The sequence below is a fragment of the Lynx canadensis genome, chromosome X, assembly GCF_007474595.2.
Source record: "Lynx canadensis isolate LIC74 chromosome X, mLynCan4.pri.v2, whole genome shotgun sequence".
Classification (NCBI taxonomy): domain Eukaryota; kingdom Metazoa; phylum Chordata; class Mammalia; order Carnivora; family Felidae; genus Lynx; species Lynx canadensis.
Window position 1 is genome coordinate 95,852,872 of NC_044321.2, and position 12,771 is coordinate 95,865,642.

Consider the following 12,771-nt stretch of genomic DNA (forward strand, 5'->3'; position numbering starts at 1 on the left):
TGCCGGGACCTGGATGGCCTGGGTCTGTAGCCGTGGGCCCTCCACCCAGGCTCCGCAAGCCCATCCTACATCTCCCCGGGCAGGTGTGTTTGCAGGAGCAGTCTGGGCACCATCGTCGTTTCTGACCCCAGGATCCTTGCGTGTAAATAGCAATTTTTGAAACCACTTCTGGTATGTATCTTGGTTGATAATCGCGCTATTTCTTTTATTTGTGCATTTTAATAGTGCCAGACGCTGGAGGGAAACTCGGTATTTTAAAAATTGTATTAATAATATTCTATTTTACAGATTTCTATTTTAACGTCTTTGCCTTTGTTATATATTGTAGTCATTTTGTGCATTGTGTATTTGTATTTCGCAGTGCATTTTATATTCTATATTATCGTTATTTTTATTTAATTTATCATTTTATTTTAATTTTGAGTGTATATTTTTTGTTTTTTATTTCAAAAAATTTTAATTGAAGTGTACTGGATCTAAAAAATATTAATTTCACATTCACAGCGTAGTGATTCGACAATAATACGCATTTGGAAATGCTAGCCATGGGGGTGTAGTTAACCATCTGTCACTATACGAAATTAGTGCCATATTATTAAGTATATTTCATAATCTATACTTTTCATCTGGAGTCGTATTTAATTTTTTAACTGGAAGTTTGTACCTCTTATTCCCCTTCACCTATTTTGCCCATCCCCCCATCCCCTCCCTTCTAGCAACTTCGTTTGTTCTCTACATTTTTGATTCTCTTTGTTTTGTACATGGATTTTTTTTTTTAAAGATTTCACTTAAAAGTGAAGTCATCTGGTATTTGTGTTTCTCTGTGTGACATTTCACTTAGCATAATACCTTCTGCGTCCATCCATGTTGCCACTAATTGGTAAGGTTTCATTCTTCAGTATGGCTCAGTAAATATTCCATTGTGTATACATTCAACCTTTTCTTTATCCATTCATCCATAGAGGGATACTTAAATTGATTCCTTGTCTTCGCTATTGTAAATAATAGTGCAATAAACATAATAGTGAATATATTTTTTCATATTAGTGTTTTTGTTTTCTTTTGGGTAAATGCCCAGAAGTAGAATTACTGTATTGCATTTTTAGTGTTTGAGGAACCTCCACACTGTTTCCCATAGAGGCTGCATCAATTTACATTCTCACCAACAGTGCACAAGGCTTCCCTTCCCTACACATACCCATATATCACTTGTTTTTTCTGCTTGCGACACTGGGCATTCTGACTGGTGGTAGGCGATATTGTGGTTTTGACTGCATTTCTCTGATATTTAGTGATATTGAACATCCTTTAATGTATCCATTGGTCATGTTTTTTTTTTTAAGAAAAATGTTTATTTAGGCACTCTTCCCTTTTTTGATTGGATTTTTGTTTTGGTGTTGGGTTATATGCGTTGATTATAAATTTTGAATATTAACCCCTTATGAGATATACAATTTGCAAATATTTTCTGTATTCTGGAGGTTGCCTTTTTTGTTGTTGATGATTTCCACTGCTGTGCAAAAGCTTTTTAGTTTGATGTAGTCCCATTTATTTATTTTTGCTTTTATTTCTGGTGCCCGGGGAGACAGACATATCCAGAAAAATACTGCTATGGCTGACGTCTGTAAATTTACTGTGTTTTTTTAAAGGAGTTTTATGGTTTCAGATCTTAGATTTAGGGCTTTAATTTATTTTGAATTTATGTTTGTGTATTGTGCAAGAGAGTGGTCCAGTTTTATTCTTTTGCACGTAGCTTTTCATTTTCCCAGCACCATTTATTGAAGAGACTATTTTTTTCCCCATTGTATGTTCTTGTCTCCTTTGTGATCGATTAATTGACCATATAAGCTTGGGTTTATTTCTGGGCTGTTATGTTGTATTGACCTATGTGCCTGTGTTTTTGCCACTTTGCTTTAATTACTATCGCTCTGTAGTATAGTTTGAAATCTGGGATTGGGATACCTCCAGATTCGTTCTTAAGATTGCTTTGGCTAGTCTGATTCTTTCGTGGTTCCAAGAAATTTTAGGTTCATTTGTTCTGATTCTGTGAATCCATTCCCAATGACATGGATGGAGCTGGGGAGCATAATGCTATATATATATGCTCATATGCAGAATTTAAGAAGCAAACCAAATGAGCAAAGGAAAAAAAGAGAGAGAGGGAAACAAGCCAAAAAATGGACCGTTAACTGTAAAGAACAAACTGTTGGTTACCAGAGGGGAGGTGGGTGGAGGGATGGGCGAAAGAGGTGACGGGGATTAAAGACTGCGCTTGTCTCGTTGAGCACTGGGTGGCGTATGTAATTGTTGAATCATTATATTGTACACCTGAAACTAACGTAACACTGTATGTTAACTATACTGGAATTAAAATAAAACTTAACAAAACACACTATGGTATTTTCATAGTGTTGGCATTAAAGCTGTGGGTTGCTTTGTGTATTATAGACATTTTAATCATATTAATTCTTCCAATCTCTGATCATAGTATATCTATTTGTTTCATCTTCAATTTCTTTTTTCATTAAAATTTTTTTTTCCTTTTGCTTATTGAAGTAGTTGACATACAATGTTATTAGTTTCAGGTATACAACTTGGTGATTGGAGAATTCTGTACATAATGCATTATGTAATGCTCATCACATAAGTGTAGTTATCATCTGGCACCACACATTATTACAATATCATTGACTATATTTTCTATGCTGTACCTTTCATCTCTGTGACATTTATTTTATAACTGGTAGTTCCTCTTTTTTTAAAATTTTTAAATGTTTATTTATTTTTGAGAGAGAGAGAGAGAGAGACACGGAATGTGAGCTGGGGAGGGGCAGAGGGAGAGGGAGACACAGAATCTGAAGCAGGCTCCAGGCTCCCAGCTGTCAGCAGAGTGCTCAATGTGGGGCTCAGACTCACGAACCACCAGATCATGACCTGGGCCGAAGTTACGCACTTAACCAGGCGCCCAGTAGTTTCTTCCTCTTAATTCCCTTCACCTATTTTGCCTATTCCATCCCTTACCCCCTTTCCTCTGGCAACCACCAGTTTTTTCTGTGGGTTTATAAGTCTGTTTCTGGTTTATCTTTGGGTTTGTTTATGAATTTGTTATTTAGAATCCACATATAGGTGAAATCATACGGTATTTGTCTTTCTCTGACTTATCTTAATCAGCATAATACCCATAAGGTCCACCCATATTTTTGTGAGTGGCAAGAATTCATTCTTTTAAAATTTTTATTTATTTTCAGAGAGAGAGAGAGCTGGGGGGGGGCATGAGCAGGGGAGGGGCAGAGAGAGGGGGAGAGAGAGAATCCCAAGCAAACTCTGTGCTGTCATACAGCCTGACTCAGGGCTTGATCTCCTGAACCATGAGATCATTACCTGATCCCAAATCAGGACTCAGATGTTTAACCCACTGAGCCACCCAGGGACCCCAATTTCATTCTTTTTTATGGCTGAGTGATATTCCATTAAAATGTGTATTTCACATCTTCTTTATTCATCTATCAGTGGACACAGGTTGCTTCAATATCTTGCCTCTGTAAATAATCCTGCAGTAAAGATAGGAATCCATATATCTTCTTGAATGAGTGGTTTTACATTCTTTTGTATATACCAGCAATGGAATTATTGGATTATGCGGTATTTTCTTTTTCTTTTAATCTTTATTTATTTATTTTGAGAGAGAGAGCGCGCCAGTAGGTGGGAGAGGCAGAGAGAGGAGAGAGAGAATCCCAAGCAGGCCCCATGCTGTCAACACAGAGCCTGATGCGGGGCTTGATCTCACAGACTGTGAGATTGTGACCTGAGCCGAAATCAAGAGTCAGACCCTTAACTGACTGAGCTGCCCGGGCGCCTCTGGATCATACCTATTTTCTATTTTTAGTTCTTTGAGGAACTTTCATAGTGTTTTCCACAGTGGATGCACCAATTTACATTTCCGCAAACAGTGCGCAAGGGTTTCCTTTTCTCTACACCCTCACCACCAGTTATTTCTTGACTTTTTGATATTAGGTATTTTGACTGGTGTGAAGTGATATCTCATGTTGTTTTGATTTGCATTTCTTGAGAACTAGTGATGCTAAGTATTTACCATCTGTATGTGGTTTTTGGAAAATGTACTGTTTTAATTATGATAGCTTTGCAGTATAACTTGAAATCTGGGATTGTGATATGTCCAGCTTTGTTCTTTCTCAGGATTGCTTTGACTATTTGGGGTCTTTTGTAGTTCCATACAAATTTTAGGATCATTTGTTCTAATTTTGTGACAAATACTGTTGGTATTTTGATAGGCATTGCACAGAATCTGTAGATTGGTTTGGGTAGTAATGGACATTTTAACAATATTAATTTTTATAATCAGTGAGCAGGGAATATGTCTTACCGTTTATTTCTGTTCATTTTTTTTAAATCAGTGTTTTATGGTTTTCAGATTATAGGTCTTTCAACTCCTTGGTTAAATTTATTCCTAGGCAATTTTTTCTGATGCAATTGGAAATGGGATTGTTTTCTTAATTTTCTTTCTGACATTTTGTCATTATTGTGTCTAAACACAATAGATATGTGTATATTGATTTTGTGTCCTGCATGTTTATCGAATTTATTTATTAATTCTAGTAGTTTTTTGGTGTTTTTTTATACATAGTATACTCTATAGTGTATAGGGTCACATCATCTGCAAATAGTGACTGTTTTACTTCTTCCTTACCAATTTGGATGCCATTTATGTATTTTTTTGGTCTGATTTCTGTGCTAGTACTTATAATACCATATTAAATAAAAAGGATCCTTGCCTTCCTGATCTTAGAAGAAAACCTTTCAGCTTTTTAATATTGAGTACAACGTCTGTTGTTTGTCATACATGGCCTTTATTGTGTGGCGGTATGTTCCTTTTATACCTGCTTTGTTGGGAGTGGTCCTCATGAATGGATGCTGAATTTTATTCAATGTTTTTTCTGCATCTATTGAGATGATCCTATGTTTTCATCTTTCATTTCGTTTTTTTAAGTTTATTTATTTAGAGAAAGAGAGAAAGAACATGTGGGGGGGAGGGGCAGAGAGAGAGAGAGAGAGAGAGAGAGAGAGAATGAATCTCAAACAGGCTCTGCACTGTCAGCACAGAGCCCAATGCGGGGCTCGAACCCAAGAACCGTGAGATCATGAGCTGAGCCAAAATCAAGAGTCTTTTTCTTCTTGATGAGACTGGAGAAAGGTTTATCAATTTTATCTTTTCAAAGCATCATTTCCTAATTTCCTTAATCTTTAATATTGTCTTTTTGGCCTCTAGATCATTTATTTCCATTCTTTATTATTTCATTTATTCTGCTAAATTAGAGCTTCATTTTCTCTTTTACTAGCTCTGTTAGATATATGGTTAGACTTTTTTGAGATTTTTCTTGTTTCTTGAGGTAGACCTATATTGCCATAATCTTCCTTCTTAGAACTACTCTGCTGTGTCCCATAGGTTTTGAATTGTTGTGTTTTCAGTTTCATTTATCTCTAAGTATTTTTTATCTTTCCTTTTTGATTTCTTCATTGACCCATTGGTTGTTTAGTAGCATGTTGTTTAGTTTCCACATGTTTTGTTTTTCTGCGTCTTTTTTTGTAACAGGTTTTGTTTCATAACTTTGCGATCCATCTTTAAAAGATGCTTCTGCTATGATTTCAGTCTTCTAAAATTTATTGAGACTTATTTTGTGGCCTACCACAAGATCTATCCTGGAGAATGTTCCATGTGCACTTGAAGGTGAATTCTGCCTTTTTCTTTTTAAACATTTATTTATTTATTTTTGAGAGAGCTTGAGTGTGCATGCGTGCGTGCGGGCACAGGGAGGGAGGGGCAGAGAGAGGGAGACAGAGGATCCGAAACAGGCTTGGCATTGTGAGCACAGAGCCCAATGTGGGGTTGGAACCCATAAGCCATGAGATCATGACCTGAGCCGAAATCGAGAGTCAGCTGCTTAACCCACTGAGCCACTCAGGTGCCCCAAGCTGTTTTGAATGGAATGTTCTGTATATCTCTGTTAAGTCCATCTCGTTTAATGTGTCATTGAAAGCCACAGTTTCAGGGGGCCCCTGGGTGGCTCAGTCGGTTGAGCATCCCAACTTTGCCTCAGGTCGTGATCTTGTGTTCATGAGTTGAAGCCCCATGTCGGGCTCTGTGCTGACAGCTCAGAGCCTGGAGCTTGCTTTGGATTCTGTGTCTCCCTCTCTCTCTCTGCCCCTCCCCCACTCGCACTCTGTCTCTCTCTGTCTCAAAAAAAAATGTCAAAAAAAAAAAGCCACTGTTTCATTATCAGTTTTCTGTCTGGATGATCCATCCATCAATGTAAGTGGGATGTTAAAGTCTTTTATTATTGTTTGCTGCCTATGTCTCCCTTTATGTCTGTTAATATTTGCTTATTTAATTAGGTGCTTCTATATTGGATATACAGATATTTACAAATGTTATATCTTTCTGTTGGATTTATGCCTTTATCGTTATGTAATGCCCTTCCTTCTCACTTACTACAGCCTTTGATTGATTGATTGATTGATTGATTGATTGAAATTCCAGTGTAGTTTCAGGTGTACAATATAGTGATCCAACAGTTCTATGCATTACTCATTGCTCATCACGGTAAGTGTACTCTTAATCCCCTTCACCTGTTTCACCTATCTCCCCCACCCAATTCCCCTCTGGTAACCATCAGTTTGTTCTCTATAGGTAAAAGTCTGTTTTTTGGTTTGTCTTTTTTTCTTTGTTTTATTTCTCCAATTCCATACGTGAATTAAATCATGTGGTATTTGTCTTTCTCTTACCGACTTACTTCATTTAGCATTATACTCTGTAGATCCATTAATATTGTTGCAAATGGCAAGATTTCATGGTTTTTCATGCCTGAGTAATATTCCATTGTGTATGTACACTACTTTATATATGTTCATATATACATTTTTTTCTTAAATGTTTATGTTTTGAAACAGAGAGAGCATGAGCGGGGGAGGGGCAGAGAGAAAGGGGACAGAGAATCAGACGCCAGCTCTGTGCTGATAGCAGTGAGCCTGATGCAGGGCTTGAACCGTGAGATTGTGGCCTGAGCTGAAGTCGGACGCAACTGACTGAGCCACCCAGGCATCCCTATAATGTATATGTTTTTAAAGTAATCTCTGCACCCAGTGTGGGGCTTGAACTCATGAGCTGGCGATCAAGAGTCACATGCTCTACTGACTGAGCCAGCCGGGCATCCGGACGGACACCACTTCTTTTTAATCCATTCATCCATTGGTATTCACTTGGGCTGCTTCCATAGCTCGACTATTGTAAATAATGCTGCAATAAACAAAGGGGTACATACATCTTTTCAGATAAGTGTTTTTGTATTCTTTGGGTAAATACCCAGTAGTGGAGTTTCTGAATCATACAATAATTTTATTTTTAATTTTTTGAGGCACCCACATACTGTTTTCCATAGTGGCTGCACCAGTTTGCATTCCCACAAACAGTGCACGAGGGTTCCTTTTTCTCCACATCCTCGCCAACATCTGTTGTTTCTTGCGTTTTTTATTTTAGCAATCCTGACAGGTTTGAGGTGATAGATCTCATTGTGGTTTTGATTTGCATTTCCCTGATTCTTAGTGATGTTGAGCTACAGTCTTTAACATCTAAGTCTTCTGATATAATCATTGCTACCATTGCTACCCAGGTTTTTGTTTTGTTTGTTTTTTGCTTCCATTTGCATAGAATATCTTTTTCCATCCCTTCTCTTTCAGTCTCTTTTTGGGTCTGAAGTGAGTCTCTTGTAGGCACCATATAGATGGATTTTTTTTTTTTTTTATCAATTCAGTCACTCTGGTTTTTTTCCCCCCGTATGTCTTTCCATTGGCGCATTTACTTCATTTACTTATTGCTCTTTTGTTCATTGTTTTCTGGTTGTTTCTGTAGTTGCCTTTTCTTTCTGTTCTTGCTCTGCTCCCTTGATGTTTGATGAATTTCTTTAGTGGTAATGCTTGGATTCCTTTGTCTTTATGTATTGTGTGCCTATTCTAGGTTTTTGGTTTGTGGTTATCGTGATGTTCATTCATAACTTTCTATGCATGTAGCAATCTGTATTAAGTTGGTGGTCACTTAAATTTGAACACGTTCTGAAAGCACAACATTTGTACCCCCCCTTCCAAGTTTTATATGAAGGATGTCATATTTTCTGTGGTTTTATTTTGTGTATTCCTTGACTAATTGTTCAGATATAATTGATTTTATGACTTTTATTTTTTATCCTTCATGCTTTCTAAATAAATGATGGACCTCCTATCTCTACTATATGTTTGCTTTCACCAGTGAAATTTTTCCTTTCATAATTGTCTTCTAGTTATGGTCTTTTGTGTTTTACGCTTAAATGTGTCCATTTAACATTTCTTGAATAGTTGTTTTAGTAGTGATGAGCTGTTTTAAGCTTCGTTTGTCTAGGAAACTCTTTGTCTCTCCTTCAATTCTGAATGCTCTACCTTGCCAGTAGAGTATTTTCGGTTGTAGATTTTTTTCTTCCTTTAAGCACATGGAATATATCTTGTCACTGTCTTTTGGCCTGCACAGTTACTGCTGAAAAGTCAGCTGATAGCCTCAATGGGTTTCCCTTGCATGTAACTGCTTTTCTCTTGCTGCTTTAAGATTCTCTCTTTAATTTTGACATTTTACTAATTGCATGTCTTGGTGTGGACTACCTTGTGTTCATCGTGTTTGGGGCTGTCTGTGCTTCCTGAACCTTGATGTCTGTTTTCTTCCCCAGATTAAGAAGTTTTTCAGCTATTATTTCTTCCAGTTAGTTTTCTGCCTCCCTTCCCTCTCTTCTCCTTCCAGGAGGCCCATTATGCAAATGTTACTATGCTTGATGTTGTCACAAAGGTTCCTTAACCTATCCTCAGTTTTAAAAATCCTGTTTTCTTTTTGCTGCTCAGTGTGGTTGCTTTCTATTACCCAGTCTTCCAGCTTGCTGATGCATTCTTCTGCATCCTCTAACTTGCTGCTTATTTCCTCTCTAGTATATTTTTCACTTCAGTTATTGCATTCTTCAGGCCTGATTGGTTCTTTTTTTTTTTTTTAATTTTATCTATTTATTTTGCGAGAGAGAGACAATGCAAGTGGGGGACAGGAAGACAGACAGGGAGGGCGAGAGAATCCCAAGCAGGCTCTGCACTGCCAGCAGAGAGCCTGATGTGGGGCCCAAACTGACAAACCGTGAGATCATGACCAGAGCCAAAATCAAGAGTTTTGTTGATTATCTTCTTTGCTGTGGAGAACATTTTATTTTGACGCAGTCACAATAGTTTAGTTTTACTTTTGTTTCCCTTGCCTCAGTAGACCTACCTAGAAAAAAGGTGCTATGGCCAATGTCAGATAAGTTACTGCCTGCTCTTACAGGATTTTTATGGTTTTAGGTCTTTAATCCATTTCAAATTTTTTAAAATGTTTTTATTTATTTTTGAGACAGAGACAGAGCATGAGCAGGGGAGGGGCAGAGAGAGAGGGAGGCACAGAATCGGAAGCAGGCTCCAGGCTCTGAGCTGTCAGCACAGAGCCCGACGTGGGGCTCTAACTCACAGACTGTGAGATCATGACCTGAGCTGAAGTCGGACGCTTAACCGACTGCGCCACCCAGGAGCCCTGGTCTTTAATCCATTTCAAATTTATTTTTGTGTATGGTGTAATAAAGTGGTCCAGTTTCATTGTTTTGGATGTTGGTTTTCAGTTTTCCCAATGCCATTAGGTGAAGAGACTGTCTTTTTCTCATTGTATATTCTTGCCTACTTTGTCTTAGATTAATTGACCGTAAGAGTGTGGGTTTATTTCTGGGTTTTCTATTCTATTCCACTGATATATGTATCTGTTTTTGTGCCACTACCCTACTGTTTTGATTTCTGCAGCTTTGTAATATAATTCAAAGTCTGGAATTGTGATGCATCTGCCTTTGCTTTTTATTTTTCTTTTCTTTCTTTCTTTTTTTTTCCTAAAGATTTTATTTATTTTTAAGTAATCGTAATACCTACCATGGGGCTTGAACTTACAACCCTGAGATCAAGAGTTGCATGCTCTACTGACTAAGCCAGTCAGGCATCCCTTTGCTTTTCTTTCTCAAGATTGCTTTGGCTATTCTGGGTCTTTTGTGGTTCTATACAGATTTTAGGATTATTTGTTCTAGTTCTGTGAATAATGCTGTTGGTATTTTGATAGACCTTGCATTAAGTATGTGGATTGCTTTGGGTATTAAAGACTTTTTTTATTAAGTAGGCTCTACGCCTAATGTAGGGCTTGATCTCACAACCCCAAGATTAAGAGTCACGTGCTCTACTGACTGTGCCAGCCAGGTGCCCCCTAATATAGACACTTTAACAGTATTTGTTCTTCTAATCCATGAGCACGGAATATCTTTTCATTTTTTGCGTCATCTTCAATTTCTTTTGTCAGTGTTTTATAGTTTTTGGAGTACAATTCTTTCACCTCTTTGGTTAGGTTTATTCCTGGGTGTCTTATTATTTTTGGTGCAGTTGTAAATGGGATTGTTTTCTTAACTTCTCTTTCTTCTGATTTATTATTGGTGTATAGAAATGTAACAGATTTCTGTACATTTCTAGCAGTTTTTTAAATTTTTACAAATGTTTTATTTATTTTTGAGAGACAGAGACAGAGAATGAGCGGGGCAGGGGCAGAGAGAGAGGGAGACGCAGAATCCGAAACAGGCTGCATGCTCTCAGCTGTCAGCCCAGAGCCCGACACTGGGCTCCAACTCGTGAACTGCAAGATCATGACCTGAGCCGAAGTCGGACTCTTAACAGACTGAGCCACCCAGGCGCCCCTCGAGCAGTTTGTTTGGTGGAGTCTTTCAGGTCTTCTCTATATAATCTGTAGATAGTGAAAGTTTTACTTCTTCTTACTGATTTGAATGCCTTTGATCTCCTTGTTTTGTCTGTTTGTTGTCACTAGGACTTCCAGTACTATGTTGAATAAAAGTGGTGGGAGTGGATATGCTGGTCTAGTTCCTGACCTTAGGGGGAAAGCTCTCAGTTTTTCTTATTAAGGAGGATGTTGGCTGTGGGTTTTTCGTCTATGGCCTTTATAATGTCGAGGTATGTTGCCTCTAAACCTACTTTGTTGAGGGTTTTTATCATCAATGGATGTACTTTTTCCAGTGCTTTTTCTGTGTATGTTGAAATGACCGTATGGTTCCTATCCTTTCTGTTACTGATGTGATGTATCACGACTGATTTACATGTATTTAACCAACCTTGCAACGCAGGAATGAATCCTAATTGATCGTAGTGAATGATTTTTAAGGTACTCTGGGATTCTGTTTAGTGGTATCTTGTTGAGGATTTTTGCATCTATGTTTATCAGAGATACTGGCTTCTAGTTCTCTTTTTTGTGGTGTTTTTACCTGGTTTTGGTATCAGGGTAATGTTGACCTCATAGAATTAATTTGGAAGTTTTCTTTCCTTTTCTAATTTTTGGAATAGCTCGAGAAGAATAGGTATTAACTCTTTAAATGTTTGGTAGAATTCGTACGTGAAGCTGTCTGGTACTGGAATTTTTTTTTGTTGGGAGTTTTTTTGATGTGATTCAGTTTCTTTGCTGGTTATCGGCCTGTTCATATTTTCTCTTTCTTCCTCTTCTAGTTTTGGTAGTTTTTTTGGCAAATTTTTTTTAATGTTTATTTATTTATTTTGAGAGAGAGAGTGTGTGTGTGAGCGGGGGAGAGGCAGAGAGAGAGAGAGAGAGAGAGGGAGAGAGAGAATCCCAAGCAGGCTCCGTCCTGTCAGAGAACAAACCATGAGATCATGACCTGATGTTAGAAAGTGGCCCAGTTTCATTTTTGCATGTAGCTGCCTCGTTTTCCCAGCATCATTTATTGAGGACACTGCCTTTTCCCTATTTTATATTATCACTTCCTTTGCATAGATTAATTGGTGTTATAAATGTGGGTTTATTTCTGAGCTACCTATTCTGTTCCATTGAGCTCTGTGTCTGCTTTTTTTTTGTGTGTGTGCCCGTACCGCACTGTTTTGATTACTGTAGTTCCGTGGTATAGCTTGAAATCTGGGAGTATGTCACTTCTAGCTTTGTTCTTCTTTCTCAAGAGTGCTGTGGCTATTCGGGGTCTTCTGTGGTTCTATACAAATTTTAGGAAAATTTTCTTCTAATTCTGTGAAAAATGACATTTGTATTTTGGTAGGGATTGAATTGAATCGGTAGATTGCTTTGGGTAGTATAAACATTTTAACAATATTAATTCTTCCATCCATGAGTGTGATTTATCTTTCTCTTCATTTGTATTCAATTTCTTTCATCAGTATCTTAATAGTTTTCAGATTACGTATCTTTAGCCTCCTTGGTTGCATTCATTCTTAGGTATTTTATTCTTTTTGATATAATTGTAAATGAGATTATTTTCTTAATTTCTCTTTCTGCTATTTCATTATTACCGTATAGAAATGGAACTGATTTCTTTTTTCTTTAATTAATTTTTAAAGTAAGCTCTACGCCCAATGTGGTGCTTGAATTCATAACCCTGATATCAAGAGTCACATGCTCTACCAACTGAGCCAGCCAGGCACCCCTGGAACAGATTTCTCTTTTTATTTTTTAAAATTTGTTTTCTATGTTTTTAGTTTAGAGAGAAAATGCATGAGCATGGAAGAGGGGCAGAGGGAGAGAGAGACTCTTAAGCAGGGGGAGCCCTATGCGAGGCCCGATCCCATGACCCTGGGATTGTGACCTGAGATGAAATCAAGAGTCGGACA

The 12,771-nt window shown here is 37.7% G+C and overlaps 1 long non-coding RNA gene across 2 annotated transcripts in view; it reads left to right on the forward strand.

The window, feature by feature from the left end:
* LOC115507378 overlaps positions 1 to 12,771 on the forward strand; it is a 67,105-nt gene continuing 54,334 nt past the window's right edge. For both annotated transcript variants that reach the window (XR_003966628.1, XR_003966629.1), the window contains exon 1: positions 1 to 171. This is a non-coding gene — a long non-coding RNA (uncharacterized LOC115507378). The remainder of the gene's footprint in view (positions 172 to 12,771) is intronic.